The sequence below is a fragment of the Vulpes vulpes genome, chromosome 12, assembly GCF_048418805.1.
Source record: "Vulpes vulpes isolate BD-2025 chromosome 12, VulVul3, whole genome shotgun sequence".
NCBI classification, from domain to species: domain Eukaryota; kingdom Metazoa; phylum Chordata; class Mammalia; order Carnivora; family Canidae; genus Vulpes; species Vulpes vulpes.
Genome location: NC_132791.1, coordinates 147007904 through 147024399, shown reverse-complemented (window position 1 = coordinate 147024399; position 16496 = coordinate 147007904). Strand labels below are relative to the sequence as shown.

The window sequence follows — 16496 nt, the reverse complement described above, 5'->3', positions numbered from 1 at the left end:
CTGTGTACTTTAAGTCCCTTGACTTCCCCTGGAACTGGTCCGTGTCGCTGGTCTTCTGGGGGAGGGGCCTGCTGTGCTGATTCTCAGGTGTTAGCACTTGGGGGAGCTGCTCCGCCCCTGCCTGGTGCAGGGCTCAGTGGGGGTTGTTCACCCCGTGAGGCCCCGGGAGGAAGCCACAGTGGCGGGGGCAGCTCTGGGACCCTGAAGTCAGCCCCCGCAGTAGCTCCGGGGCTCTCCGTCTGCAGGGCCTGGGGGCTCCCGGGCGGGGCCGCTGATCTGCTCAGTTTCAGGCAGGAGCGTCCTGGCTGTCCTGGGCCCTCCCGGCCTCTGCCTGTCCCAGGGGGAGGCCGGATCCTGGGCTGTGTCCCGGCGCCCTGTGCTCCGGGGCCTGCGCTGTTGGATTCGCGCTCCCGCCCCGCAGCCCCTCCGCGGAGCCGCCGCCCGAGCCCCTCCGAGCTGCTCCGGGTCCCGCCGAGCGCTGCAGCCCTTAGGGAGCTCGGCGCACTCTCCGGGGCGCAGTTCCTCTGTTACTGTCCCAGGGAGCCCGAGGGCATCCCCGCCTTTCTGGGGATCCTGCTCCAATTCCCCGGGAGGCCTTTTCGCGGGGAAGGTCGGTGCAGCTCCTGCTCCTCCGGGACGGGGCTCTCCTGTCCTGGGGACACTCGCCCCGGCCTCAGCCCGGCTCCTCCGGGCCCCTCCCCCTCGGAGGCCTTTTGTTTCTTTATTTCTTTTTCCCCGTCTTCCTACCTTGATAGAAGCGCGAACTCTTCTCACTGTAGCGTTCCAGCTGGTCTCTCTTTAAATCTCAGGCCGAATTCGTAGATTTTCAGGATGATTGGATGGTTTTCTAGGTAATTTGTTGAGGACAGGTGACCTGGAGACCCTACTCTTCCGCCATCTTGCCCCTCCCCCCTAGATTATCCCAATTTTGTTGGCAACATCCAAAGCATCATAGTCAGGAGCCAGTTGAACATATGCTTTCTTCTCTCCATCAGGCCTGATCAAAGTGTTGACCTTGGCCACATCAGTGTCATAGAGCTGCTTCACAGCCTGTTTGATCTGGTGCTTATTGGCCTTGACATCCACAATGAACACAAGTGTGTTGTTTTCTGTTTTCTTCATGGCTGACTCAGTAGTCAGGGGGAACTTGATGATGGCCTGGTGATCAAGCTTGTTTCTCCTGGGGGTGCTCTTTGGAGGATATTTGGGCTCCCTTGGGAGATGCAGGGTCTTGGGTCGTCGGAATGTAGATGATATACGGATCTTCTTTTTTTTGTGACTGTGCATGCCTTTCAGCACCGCTTTCTTAGCTTTCAAAGCCTTGGCTTTGGCTTTGGCTTTGGCTTTGGGAGGGGCAGGGGCTTCCTTCACCTTTGGCGCCATCTTCGTGAAAGGGAAAGGGCTAAGAACTTCTCTTAATATTTAGTTGTAGTGAAGATTTTCTGGTGACAAAGTCTCTTATTATTGTACTGCTCAGAAAATGTCTGTTTGCCTTTACTCTTAAAGGATATTTTTGCTTAAGATGGAATTCTAGACTGATTGCTTATTAAAAATCTTTTAACGCATAAATGATGTTGTATTGTGTGCTGGACTCCACTTCTGATGAGAAGTCTGTGAAAGTTGTCCCTGGATGTAATATCATTGCCCCCCAAAAACACACATACACACACACACGCACACCCTGGCTGCTTTGACATTTTTTTCCCCCCTCTCTCTTTGGTTTTCAGCAATTTGACTATAACTGTCTAGACCTAACAGTCTTGGTATTTATTTATCCTCTCTGGTGTTTGTTAAGCTTTCTAAATCTATAAATGTATAGTCTTCATCAAATTGAAGTTTTGATCGTTACTTCCTCGGATATTTTTTCTGCATCATTCTCCTTTCTCCTGCTGGGACTTTAATCACATATATGCTAGATCTTTTGATATTTTACATGTTTCTGAGGTAATGCCTCCTCCTCCTCTTTAAATTATTTTCCTCTCTGACTTTTAGATGAGATAATTTTTGTTGATCTGTCTTTAACTTTACTCCTGTTGCCTCAGCTTGGTGTTGAACTCCACAGATAGATTTTTTTTTTTTTTTAAGCTTCAGTATCATATTTTTAAACTTCAGGATTTCCACTTGTTTCTTTCTAATGGGGTATTTTTCTAAGATTTTTTCATTCATTGCAAGCATGTTTTCCTTTGTATCCTTGAGCATAGTTATGATAGCTGCTTTAGAATCCTGCCTACTGCTTCTAACATCTGCAAATATTTGAACTTCATTTTTGTTTCTTTATTCTTGAAAATTGGTCACACTTTGGTTTTTCTTCTATCAAAAAATTTGGACTGTACTCTGGAGACTAAAAAAATTTTAGATTCTATTATATTCCTGTGAGAAGAGTTGATTTTTGTTTGTTTGTTTTAGCAGGCAATTTCGCTGATTGGATGCAAACTGCTAGTCTATTTCTTGTGTTTCAAAACACTCTAGCATTTAAAATGTATTTTGGTAGAAGTCTGTCGTTTTTCTTAATTATTTTTATCAATTGTTATTTGATACAGTTCTACCTGCAAGATTTAGAATTTGATGTTTTATTTCACCAAATACAATTCACTGGAGTGCAGCAAAGGAGAAGCATATTGGTCTTAAAAGAAATTGATACTTAGCAGGTGCTAATACTCCAAATTATTCTTGTACCTAAGTATAAATTCAAGTTTCTAGTCATGAGGAATTTGGACCAGGTCGAAACAATGGATTAGAATCTATCTAAAGGGATCCCTGGGTGGCGCAGCGGTTTGGCGCCTGCCTTTGGCCCAGCGCGCGATCCTGGAGACCCAGGATCGAATCCCACCTCAGGCTCCCGGTGCATGGAGCCTGCTTCTCCCTCTGCCTGTGTCTCTGCCTCTCTCTCGCTCTCTGTGTGACTATCATAAATGAATTAAAAAATTAAAAAAATAAAATAAAATAAAAAAATAAAAACTTTAGAATCTATCTAAAAAGCAATATCTATATCATGAACAAAATTATATCCCTTTATTCATAGAAGAAGGAATATACTCTGAAGCAGAACAAACACAAAATAGTTCTTTCTTCAAAGATACTATGAATAGACATAGTCTGTCTTTAGAGAGAGGATACTTTATTTGCCAAAATGTAAATAATCAGTTGTATGTAGTGGGATGTTTCAGAATTTTAGAGTTGGAAGGGATCTCTGGGACCATGGGTATGGGCCAGAAAGGTTAGGAAGCTTCCTTCCAGTCTTTGGGGCAGCCTTCTTGTGTAGGGATTGCTTGGAATGGAGAACTAAAGAGCCTAATCTTTTGATACAGAAAACAGAGTTCCACATAGGTTCTATCATTTACTGTCAATTTGATTTTTGGCATGACACTTAACCTTTCAGTGTCTGCATCCATTTTATTTACATAATAGAGGTAATAGCCTATCTTGCAAGATTGCTTAAAAAGTTACATGGCTGGCACAGACTAGACATTTCAGTATTTTGTATTCTGCTTTCAGAGGTATTCAGTATTTTGTATTCTGCTTTCAAAATGCCGGTAGAGGGATCCCTGGGTGGCGCAGCAGTTTGGCGCCTGCCTTTGGCCCAGGGCGGGATCCTGGAGGCCCCGGGATCGAATCCCACATCGGGCTCCCGGTGCATGGAGCCTGCTTCTCCCTCTGCCTGTGTCTCTGCCTCTCTCTCTCTCTCTCTCTCTGTGACTATCATAAATTAAAAAAAAAAAAAAATGCCGGCAGAGTGTGCGTATAAGAGTGAAGGAGTGAGAAGATTGCTATTCTTAATGTGTTAATACTCTTAGGTAACACCTGCAAGAAAAGATCTATGAATTTTAGAGAATTTCTGGGACAGAATGATCACAGAAAGACCCTTGAAAGGGGACTAGTGGGAGCTTTAACTAGAAGCTATGCTAGTCGAGAAGTAGGAGACTGGACATGGGATTTATATTGGCTTTGCATTTGTATTACTTGTGTATTTCTATTACTGGAAACTCTTCACTGTAGGAAAACCTGGTTACATTATTGCACTGTGCACTGAACCACAGAAGAAAGGGACAATGGTAAACAAGAGGAGGTGTGGAAGTGCTGAACACTTGAGAATCAGGTCATTGAATTCTGGCTCCCTGTGCCTGGTACTAAAGTAGGCATTTAGCAAATATTTGTTTTAAAAAAGTTTCTAGAGATACCCTTGCACCTTGGTATTCATATTTCCAGAATCTGGGTTTATTTTGGATTGCCCAGCCAAGTATAACCTAGTGTGGTAGTAGCCTGAAGGCTCACATTTTGTTGATAATTACCTAGTTAAGTATGTTCAAGGCTCAGACTTGTCCAGAGTTAGAGGAATCCTGGAGGTGGTGTAGTGTAGATGGATTCCATTCTTTCTTTGCCTCTAACCTTTCCCCCACCTGTCCCTGGGGGATTTATTTAGGCTGAGCCCTGGTTTAATTCACCCACTTACTGAAATCTGCACTTGGCTCTGTGTTTATTGTAAGAGTTCATGAAATTTTAGTAGAATAAGTGAACAAAAGGCACTAAATTTGTAGGAAGGTAAAAGGAAGATTGAAAGCTAGTGAAGCCACCCAGATGAGGAATTTATAATGAATCAACCAAGGCTCAGAGCAAACAGATGATTATTCTCGAAAACCAGAGCCCTGGCAAATTGAGCAGGTTGTTTAGGTTTCCTTGATTGGAAATTAATCTAGGTCTGTTTCAGCTCTTATTGTTCATAGTCTGACTTTCCAAGAGAAATTCCTTTTTATCTTAGAAACCCTCTTCCTGGCCCACGTATGCCTTGTTCCATAAGATGAGATGGTAGTCTCTCATTTTGGAAAAATAGTATAAGAGAGGATGTGATAGTTGTAATATTTATGTAGCTCTTTATTTTTTAGTATATCCATGTATATTTTCTCATTTTATCCTCTTAATGACATCATAAAAAGTGCAGCTATCATTTTCCCATTTTCCATACGGGAAAACTGTATCAGAGAGGTCATTATAAGTGTTAAAGTGACAAAGACAGAATTTTTCTACTTTTGTGTTTTATTTGTCTCATATTGGTTATGATAATAATTGTCATCATTTATTGAATATGTATTATTAAGTACTGTCATTAAATCTTCTGTAGCAGCATAGTTCTCCCCCCACCCCCCCTTTAAATTCTTCCATCTTACCTCAGTGTTTCTCCTCAGTGAGGCCCTTGTTGGCCACTTGTTTTTAAATTTTATTAATTGCACCCCTCTTTACTTTTTATCCTCATTTCAGTTTTATTTATATCCTTATAATTTATCACCTAGGATGTGTATATGCATTTATTTTTTTATATGCATTTTTGTATGCATTTATATATTATTTCCTAGTAGAACAAAAACTCTTTGAGGGCAGAGCTATTTAATTCCTCGATGTGCTCTCAGTATCAGGAAAAAATATCTACATGTAGTATATGGTAGGTACTCAGTAAACATCTGCTACAGGAATTCATAATCTTCATAACCAGCTCTATAAAGCTTACGGACGAAGAAAATTATGCACAGGTAAATATCTTGTCCAGGGTCATCTAAGTGGTTAGAGAATTTGATTATGAATTCAAGTGAATTTAGATTTGGTGTTCTACTACATATTTTCAAAATTTCATCTCCTAAGATATGAGGGAAGGTACTGCAGAAGCTGTTGTAAAATGTAAGGATGAAATTCTATCTTTCTTTTCTTTCCACTTCTTCCTCTAACAATTCACTTTATTTGCTTGATATATTAGAGTTTAGTATGAAGTTTTTTGTTTTTTTTTTTTTTAAAGATTTTACTTACTTATTCATAGAGAGAGAGAGAGGCAGAGACACAGGCAGAGGGAGAGGCGGGCTCCATGCAGGGAGCCTGACGTGGGACTCCGACCCAGGTCTCCAGGATCACGCCGGAGGCTGCAGGCGGTGCTAAACCCCGGGCTGCAGGTGGTGCTAAACCGCTGCACCACTGGGGCTGCCCAGCATGAAGTTTTTTTAAAGTAGTGTGTCACTTTAAAAAATATCTACCATTGATTACACTACATCCTTCTGCTTTTCAAAAATAATCCTGCAAGGTTGAGTTTGAGTTTAAAAGAAATGCACAAATATTATGATTAGGAGATACTCCTTAAACTTTGTCGGAAATGGTAAGAAAATATTAAATAAATGTCCTTAAAGCAGAGAGAAAATTTAAGGTATTTGTAGGTCCTCTAAAAATAAACTCCTAAGTGGAAGGACCATGTCAGAATAATGTTGTAGTGCTTTATGGATATTGGGAATGAATGGATAAACTAGAGTATGATCTCTTGGAGGGGAGATTCTGAGCATATGGTAAGTGGTAGATAGTTGATGAATTCAGCAAACATTTGTTGAGGGCTTACTATATACTTGACATTGTAGGAAGAGAAACAAAGAGCTTATCCCAAGGACATAGTTAAGTCACACGAGACATGTGTTCATATATTTGGTATATCTTGCTAATCTCTTGCAGGTGATGCCCCAAAGGACAGAAGTACCCTCTTTGGGAAATATTTCCTGATTGTATTTGAGACTGAACAGTGGTCTGAATAGATTATCAATTCCATCTAATGTGGCAGTACTTTCAGCTCAAACTAGAAATTTTTTCTAGAGTTCTAATAAATGGGAGGTGGGTGCAAGAACTGGATTGTACCTAAATGGTGTTTATTCTGGAGAAAGATTATTTATTTGACAGAACAGTTTGTGTTCTTTTAACAAATGCTGCTTAATGTGAATTATCTCCTTGAATTTTTACCACAACCCTGTGATACAAATACAATTCCTCTTACCATTTTAGATTTGAGAAAATTGAGACTCTGCTAAGCAATTTCCCAAAATCATTCTTGAATTAGGTGATATGGCCAAGATTTTAATCAGTGTGGTCTGATGTTGCTTTTTATACTTTTTCCACTGCCAGTTTTCTGTAGGTCTTCAATTTTTAAAAGGGAAGGTGGTTTATTCTCTCCTGAGAGTATTACTCATCAACCAAAGCAAGAAAGGAATATGTCTAAACATTTTAAGTACTATGATGAATACTTAGCTGCTAAATGAGGAAAAGATTGAGTTTAAATGCTCAGTTGACATGGGTAAAACAATGACTGGGGTGCCTTCTGGACTGTTAGTGACAAGCCTTTTAACTCTAATAAATCACAAGGATGTAATATGAGGAAGAGCATTATATTACTAAGGGATCATCCTGCAGGAACATAAACAAGATATAAAAGTTAAATGAAATCTTTCACTCTTTTTTTCCCCCCACAATTCATCATTATTCCGTTAGAACATAATCCTAAGACACTTGCTTATAATGTATGTCACTATGGAATTTCTGTTAGGTTTTGGCTTGTTTTGTTGTTGGCGTTGTTTTGTAAATGAGTACCTCTTATATAAGAACTTTTAGCTAATGGAGTAATTGAAAAACTGCAGCTGTTGAGTTAGTACTTAGGATTAAAGTCTAATAGAGTGAGCTTCCTTTCTGTTACACGCAAGTAGAACTTGGTTGACTCTGGCATTCCCAGTGTGGAACTGTGGTTGGTAAAGCTTTTCATAGTATGGCCTCCCTGGAGAGTATAGCAAACCGTTTGCTACTCTCAGGACTCCTCGGTTCTCTCCCAGTATGAAGCTTTGACAATAATCAGTATTTCTGACAAGCCAATAATCAGTATTTCTGATTATTGTCAATGTTACTGATTAATAATCAGGAACTGCTCAGCCAGCTTGCCTGGGGGAGGGGCGGGGAGCAAGATGGCCCAGGAGAATGAAAGCAACCAGATGGCTACCTATCTCACTATTTAATAAATAGCAGTTTGGAATTTCAACTATTTATTTTGTTTATATTTTAAGGAAAAAATATATATGCAGCATATGTTCCATATGCTTGTTTATATTTGGAAATTAAAATATGGTTGTATGCATGCATGAAAAGTTTAATTCTGATGCCAAATATAGACTGGCTGACTTTAAGCATATGTGTCCTATATGTTAGCCAATGTATGTGCCTCATATTGAGATAAGGGGAGATAATCCTGCTCTCTTACTCACACACACCTCTCCTGTGTACTCACACATTTGATATGATGTACTGTCTTTGAACACACAAAAAAATGCAGTATCTATTGTTTACAGATATGCATTGTATTCTGTGCACGTATTTACAGTCTCTATAACCCAATATTCATGTTTACATTTGTTATATGTACTCTTACCCCGGCAATAGAAAATGGAAATCTTTCTCTCCCACCACCACCACACACTAATATTTAAGGCTTATGAATTCTAGTTACAGATTTTTTTTGTCCTTGTTTTGGCAAAAACCCAGAATAATCCTTTTCCCCCATTCTCTTAATTTCCATACATTGTGTTCCCACTGTTGGAGATGCAGCAAATGCAGGCGTGCAGGTACTGTTTCTCTATCAGCAAAGACAGGGAGAAGGGAGTGTTGCAGGCAGGCACCACTGGAGAGTAGTTGGTAGCCAGGTACTGAAGGATGAAGCCTTTGGAGCAGGGCAGGAAAAGAAACATAAGCTCCCACTCCACTGTACATCTCTCCCTGCTCCAGCATTTCACATAACCCTGCAGTCTGTATGTGTGCAGATGTCGTCTTTTCGTAAAGCAGAAACTTGAAAAGTATGGACTTTTTACTCAAAATGCATCTAACTAGAAGAGAATGGACTGAGTGGAAGTCTTCATTCTATAAGCCAGGAAGACTGCATCATGAGAAATGAACATTCCACTAAAAGTGGAAACGATTTAAGCTCATTATACCCACGTTTCCAGTATCTCTGGGTTGGATGGTACTCAAATACTGGGGAGAAGGTAACAGCCAAGATCTCTCCAAATCCAGACTACTGCTCCTACTAGAAAAACAATCCAATCGTCTACATTGGCAGAATGCATACACAGAATCTTAACTCAGAGTATATTTGAAAACTGGTGAGCCTCCTCTAAGAGCAAGGACCACATCATCCCTAATATATTCCTTAGCGCAGTAGGAAATACTTGTGGTGAGGACGTGAAGGAATTAATTGCTGCTAATATCAAGAGCTTCAGAATTAGCCAAACCCTTTGAAAGTCTGGACACATGAAGTAACACACTGATAAAAAATAAATCTTACCAAGATTTCAACTTTGTTTTAATATTGGAAGACTGGGCAGGTCAGGATCATGCTAAAATAGCTGATGGTGGGCATTTTCACTGATTGGTGCTTAAGCAGTCTTTAGTCCTTTTATATGCTGCAAAGTGCATGCTGCTTCTTCTGCAAACTCCTGGAGGACACTCCTGGACACTCCTGGAGGAGTGTCGCCGTCACATCCTCTGACACCATGTCAGGCACCCTGACTACCACCACCACCAGGAAGGTGTTAGCAATGAATCCTACGCAAACTGCAACAGAGAGCAGGCATGCCCCAGGTCTTCTGTTTGCAATCCTCCTTGTCATCAGATAGGGGATGAGAAGACCTTCCCAAATCCAACTGTGAGTTAGAGAATGATATCAGATGCAGTTTGGCAAGGGAACACACAGAATAGTTCAGAGAACGATATAATAAAATTGTTGTGATTGAAGCAAATATCCTCATTCCTCTGGTTTGGAATCCACATGGGAAACATTACTTCTTCTTGTTTCTAGCAAATCTTAATAGCATTTCCCCCTAGCATCCAGGCTTTGCACCTCATATAAGTGGTCTATGTGAGTGTTGTGGTTGTTTCCTAATTAAAACAACAACAGCAAAAAACAAAAAACAAAACAAAACAAAACTCCTACCTCTGTATCAGTACTTAAAGCTCTATGTCTATATTGTAAAGGCCCCGAGATCTCAGAGGCTCCTTTGTCACTAGGGTATCTTGAAACTAAAGCGAAGAAGTACCTTTTCTCTATCTATTGAGAGAAGTATATTACAAACTGGCCTCCCTGTTGGAAGGTAGGACCAAGAGAGAGTGCTCTCCTTCCTGAGGTTTTCACACCATACTCAACAATCAGGTGATTATGGATATTCCAGGCCAGTCTTCAACAGTTGAAGAAATTGAATGTTTATAAGATGCTTTCTCTTGCACTATTTCCCTCTTCCTCAGTTTTAAAGGGAATTTATGTTGTGGGAGTTTGTTATTCCAAATATGGAGTACACTTTATGTTGGCCTCTGGCTTGTGCTGACTTATCTTCTTATAATGGAGGACTAGGAGAGATCTACTTACTGTATTGAGCTCTAAGGTCATTAGAAGAATTGTGTATTAATGAAGTCCTGAAATGGCATGTTCTATTCTATTGGAGAGCTAAGTCAATATTCAAAAAGGGGAAATGGAAACATCTTTTTTCCATTGTGTTTCAAGATTGTCTTCCCAAGAATTGGATTTACTAAGTTCTTGCCAGGTCAAGGGTAAGGAAGTGTTTAGTGGTAGCAGATTTTTGTTTCCCTGCCAGTGTCATCTTTCCACTTCATTGCTGAGCTAATTGACACTTGCTGGCAAGTGTTTGATCGATCTACTCTCAAAGGGCCCGTCAAGAAACCCTAAAACACTGGTCAGATGGCCTGTAACTGGAGGTTAGCTGGGGTTTTGACTTTCATTTATACAGAAAAGACTTCCTGAGTCCCTGCAGTGTGCCAGGCCCTGTCCCAAGTTGCCAGATTGGTTGGAGATGAGATATCATTTGCAGTGGGTGTGGGGAAAATTGCAGGGTCCTAGAGCCCTCCCAGCCTATCCCCAGTTTCTCTAGTGGTATGGCCTCCCGTTACTTGGAATGCTTCTAAGGTTACACCTGGTGTTGATAAGTTATGCACAGATATTTGTACTCTAAATATGGGTTTTACAAAGTAAGAGGGGCCTGAGTTTTCTTTCCTTTTCCATGATTGTGTCCTTCATGGGTCACCAGAAAATTACTAAATTCACAAACCCAAGATATTTCGCTCCCTTTACACCATGATTAATTTCTTACGCAAACTTCTCTCAAAAGTTGTGAGTTAAACGGTAGAGGTTAGCCTCTGTACTGTGGTTCCTGCTTCTCCCCCCACTCCCCAATTCTCAGCCTCTTGATTTTTCTAAGGTCAAGACTAGGCTGAACTTCTTTTTCCTCATGAAGGAACAGGCTGTAAACTTTGAAGGCCTGAGGACTTGCTTATTTTGGTTTAAAGGAACCTCAGCTCAGGAGCTCCTATTACAGGATGAAGTGAGAAGAAGTGGATTGAAGCCTGCCCTTCCCATTGTTTCTTTTGTTATGATCTGGTTGTTAGGGGTAGAGTGGGGTGAAAACCAGGGCAAGAGCTTGTTGAGCCCTTGAGTTGATAACCTTGGCTTTCAGGAGGCTTGGGTGTGTGTTTCCATGACTCTCCTGAAATACCTAACACAAACTGCTGCCCAAAGCAAACCCCTTATAACCTTTAAAGCAAACCTGCATTTTGCTTAGAGAGAAGCTGCTGCTCTCAACTGTTTCCCAGAGCTCGGCCTCCTCTGGTTCTCTGGCATGTCAGCACTTGCCTTCTGTTTTTTCCATTGCACTTCTCCCCAGCTCAGCCACAGGGGCCCCACCTCTCACAGGATCAGGGTATGTGACCCTGGAGCCCAGACAGCCTTGCACATAAATCTTCCTGGTCCACCTGCAGTTCATCTGTCAGCAGCTGCCCTGCTTCTCCACTGGATGTGCTATTCCCACACATCCGTCAGACAACCCTGAAGCTTCTGGGCCATTGGAAAGTCAGACTGACCCTATTCTGTCTACAGGTCTTCACTTATTTTGTGTTATATCCTTGCCTGCTGTGCCTAGCTCTTCTCTGAGTGATTACACAAAGCCCAAACTCTGGTGGTTGATGAGCAGCCACATCACAATGATGGCTATTGGCCATCAGGATACCTTCCCTGAACTGGCGTTCTTTTTCTGGGCAAGACTTATGCCAGAGCAGCTGATACTACCCAGGGGGCAGGTCAAGATAGGGAATTTAGACAGGTCCAGAGTTTGATTGGCTTGAACCAGAAAGGAGCAGTATTCATAGGTTTATCTGCCCTTTCCTAGAACTAGAAGCAGATTTCTCCAATATTGCAAATAATGGTGTATTGTATGAGGGCAGATGAATACAGTGGTCACCACTTCTGAGTCTTTTCTAGCTGCTAGGCACTGCATTAAATAAAAATACATAGTATAGTGTTCAAGAACATGGGTTCTAATTATTTATTAGCTGCGTGGCCTTGGGCAAATTAGAACCTCTATTAAAAAGAGCATATAGCAATTACTAAAAGCTATTGGGAAAATTAAAAGGCTTGATGTATAGTTGCACTTTCAAAGTGCCCAGCACATGGCCAGCAATCCATAAATGCTAATTGTTATGCTACTGATTTGTCGGGGAGGGGGAAATGGGATCCTTAAATAGGAAAAATGAACAATATGAAGTAGGTTATGAGGGGTGCAGATGGTGAGTCCAAGGTGATTTTGGAAAGGAAGGGTCTGAGGAGGATTCAAAGAGACAAAAATTGGGCTGGGACTGAAAGAACGAGTAGAACTTAGTTTGATCTGGGAGATTTGATTTTTTTCCCCCCTGCAATTTAGAGAGTTTGTAGCACATAGAGAAAATGGAGCTAGGACTTAGAAGAAATGATCTCTACTTTCTACACTCACTCAACATGAGTATGGGCCCACTACTGAGCCTAGATTTTCTGAGTGTAGGAATGGGACAGGGAATACCTGCTCTGCCCAGTTCCCAGGGTTGTTGGAAGGCACACATTAAGATGAGTCATGTAAAAATGCTTTGAAAATGGCAAAAACAAAAAACAAACAAACAAAAACCCAGAGTAAAGTCCTTATCAGATTCCTTAAATTTAGAAAGAGAAGATCCCAGATGAATCCTGAGTTACCTGCAACTGTAACTACATAACCTTTAGGGCATAGTGCTTTCAAAGAGGCATTGACAGCTCTAGCATGGTCCTTAGTCCAGTGTTAACGCATCCAGCCTGCCACCTCTCCAATTGCCAAAAATTATGTTCTTCAAGATTCTCCATTCAAAGTACCTGTGTCAATACATAAAATCCCCAAATAATAACTACAATAATAGTAACAATAACAGCAGTAATAACACAAAAATCAGTACCATTTATTTGGCACTGACAGTATGTTATTCTCTTGAATACTTCACAAACTTCATCCCTTTTAGTTTTCAAACAACATGAAACACCTGTTACTACTTCCAGTTTAATGATCATAAAGTTGAGACTCAGAAATAATTTGCCTAGTTCCTTTAGCTAGTAAATGACAGTTGGATTTAACTCAAATTTATTTGACTCCAAAGCTTAAGCCCTTTATGCCAATTTGCTTTTAACCTAAGAGGGGAAAATAGAAAAGCTCCCTCCTTCCCCTGCCAACCCTGTGCCAGGTTTCCTATGGAGGATGAAGGATGAGGGTGAGTTAAATTAACAGAATGGTCAATGTTCAGGCAGCCCGCTCCCTTACTTAGGGCTTGGTTATTGGAAAACTTAGACCTTACATTACTTTCCTATCACTATCACATGCATTTCCTGGTATGGAGACTGGGCTAGAACAATAAGAATAATCCCTTGTACTTCTCTTGGGCTTTATATGTTCACCATTTGAACAGCACAATAAGCCCCTGTAAAGGGGTAGTCTTCTATTTTACTCATGAGAAAACTGAGACTAGTGAAGTCAGTTGCTCAATATTTCTAGGCGATAATTGAGAGAGCTGTTTAGAGAATATTGCAACTGTTAATAATTACTAAAAATAATTACCAAGAGATAGCAAAGGTACTGCATTGTATATATCCTGTTTACTGTGTGCAACCTGAGACAATGAGAATGTGTTCTACTTGAACTTTGGAATGCAGTGATGTGATGTTCAGAGATGGTAAGCCTTTGTGCTTGCATATACTTAAAATTATTTGTGTCACATTTAAATAACCAAATCCTGGAACTGCTGGGGGAAATAATAATTCTTGAGTAATAAGACTGGGATTGGAGGGAAAGGGGATCAGCTATTAAATTCTTATCACAGCACAAAGGTTTTTGAATGTCAAATGTTAAACTCTTCTACACTCAATAGGAATTTTGCTATGAATCTTCAGTCCCCTAGGGTACCTTTCCTGTCGGTGCCTGTCAGCTTCATTGTTATGCATTTTAAATGCAGCTTTCCCTAACATTCAAAACTCCTTCCGGAGTTTTAGGAAAGAGACATAAATAAAGTGTGTACTCTGCCTTTACATTTTTGTTTTCTTTTACCTTTTTGTGTGTCTGCCCCACCCCCAGTCTTTAGAACTATAAAGCTAAGGTAGAGCTTTAAAAAAGGGGGCTCTGGGGAAGTATGCAAATGGCAGAAATGTCTATGGGAAAATTAAGGGAAGTGAAATTCAGCAAGAAAGAAATTCATTGATGTTGTGATGAAACGTTGTCACTGGAGATGATGACAAATTAGAATCCGTTCCCATGGGGACCGGCGTGCTACCTACTGATCATTTGACCCATGGCTGGATGTTGGCTAGCCAAAGAATTGACCCAAAAGATGACAAGATGGTTTTAGTCCCGTCGTCTCATCAGCATTCAGGAACCCCTTAGGGGATGAAGGGGAGAGGATAAAGAAGGATAAAAGATGAAAGCTGAGCTGTGGAAAGAAAAATGTTTTTAATTACACTGAGGAGGATTGTGGGTCCACCTGTAGCTTTTGTTAAGAACGTCCTTTGTTTTCTCCTGTCTGCAGGGATCATGGCAGGATACAGACCCAGAATCTGTCTGGCCTCTTGGAAGGTTCTGTGTTGGTAGCCAGTCCTCTTCAGTTTAGCGGATACATTCAGAATTTAATCTCTCTGTGGGCTATCTTTACTCTAATAGATTCTGTTATGCCCGCCGAGCAACCTGGATTTGCTTGGCATGCTGAAAGAGATTGCTTTTAGAGAGAGAGAAATACCCTGCAGTGGAGCAGGAGTTGAGGTTTCCATAGTGAATCACTATCACATTCCTTGTCAGAAGGGCACGGGGAGGTCATCTCAGGCAGTGGGGTCAAGGGAGGCCAGAGGACCACATGGGAATCAAGGGACTCTTAACCTCCACATGCCTGTTTCTTCACTTGTAAAATGGGAATTACAATTGCATCTTATTACCCTATGATGGCAGATGAATTAATTGAATGAAAATCCAGAGGAGAACATTAAATTATGAAAGTCACTTAAAGGAATAGTGCATCCATGCTGTTCTCTTTCCAGGTTATGAGCAAAGTTAAACACCCTGGAGTAATTGGAACAATTTAAGTTAGTTTGATGTAACTTACACCACAGTAGTCCAGTAAGAGTATTGTTTTTGGAGAATACATTATTTCACATTATTTCAAATTTGGCCCTATCCCCTCCCTCCTTTTTTTTTTTCTTTTTTTTTTTTTAAATCCGTGATAGAATTCAATTCTAAAACTCCTCAAAACCTTGATTTTCATAGGAATTATGTATAATTCTAAATGTATTTTTAGAAGTCTAATTATTATAAAGTAATGAGACTGTGTGTGGCTTATGGTACTCTGCCAAGAAATTCACAGCATTTGTTAAGATGGGTTTGAAAAGAAATGGGAGGAGGGAATTGTTGGGCTGTGTTTCTTACAGGGAGAAACAATATTGCATAGAGGTTGAAGCTGAGGCTCTGAAGTTAGAATACTACTGGGTTTGGGTGTCAGCTCTACCACTTACTATCTTTGTAACTTTGAGCAAGTTGCCAAACCTTTATTTTAGTGTCTGTTTTGGTGGGGGGCAGAGGGGACGGGGGAGTGGAGGGACGGGGGAGGAATGGAGATGTGTACCTTACAGGGTTCTTTGAAAGATTAAATTAATATGTTTGTGAAGTGCTTAGAACAGTGCCTTGCACGTAGTTAAAATTCAACAAATGTTGGCTATTATATATTTTTTTAATAAGACAAGATGAGATATCATTACATGAAAGACAGGAGTTTCCGACTGAGAGGTGTGAATCCAGAGTGGAAGGATCTGGCATTTGAGACCTTCTGTTAATTGTCGTGTGTGTCTGGGTTCTGTATGCAGGTCGCTGCCTCCACTGATGAACATCGCAGCTCGAGACCTGTCCTAACTAGGAGGCTGAAGGCAGACATGGCCAGCTTGCCCCGGCCTGCTACTTCTGGCCTGGCTCAACCCCTGTCCTCCCCTCTCCCCCTTCAGGGAACTCCTTAGTTCAACTCTCAGCTCAGTAATGGGGGGCTTTATGCCCTGGCTCTGTGCCTTGGCTAATTATATTGATGGGAGTTTCGTCAGATTGTGTGATTTATCATATTTTTAAATGTGTAGCATGTGATAAGCACCACTATATAATAACTATTATAATTTTGTGAAGAACCTTGAGATGTCTTCACAACAGGTTTCCGATCCACAGGCTACAGTTTTGATAAATTCTGATGATGTAGGTGGTAGTACCTGGATCTGAGCAGCTTTGAATAACTCAGCTTCAATATGTTTATCTAGGGTTGGAATTCATCCTATCTTGGGTGTTCGAGTTACTTGTTGATGCATAAAG

At 41.1% G+C, this 16496-nt stretch overlaps 1 protein-coding gene and 1 pseudogene across 1 annotated transcript in view; one reads left to right on the top strand and one right to left on the bottom strand.

The window, feature by feature from the left end:
- CACHD1 (cache domain containing 1) overlaps positions 1-16496 on the top strand; it is a 206389-nt gene that overhangs the window by 90643 nt on the left and 99250 nt on the right. The gene's annotated exons all lie outside the window — the stretch shown is intronic.
- Positions 913-1383, bottom strand: LOC112907920 (large ribosomal subunit protein uL23 pseudogene; annotated as a pseudogene).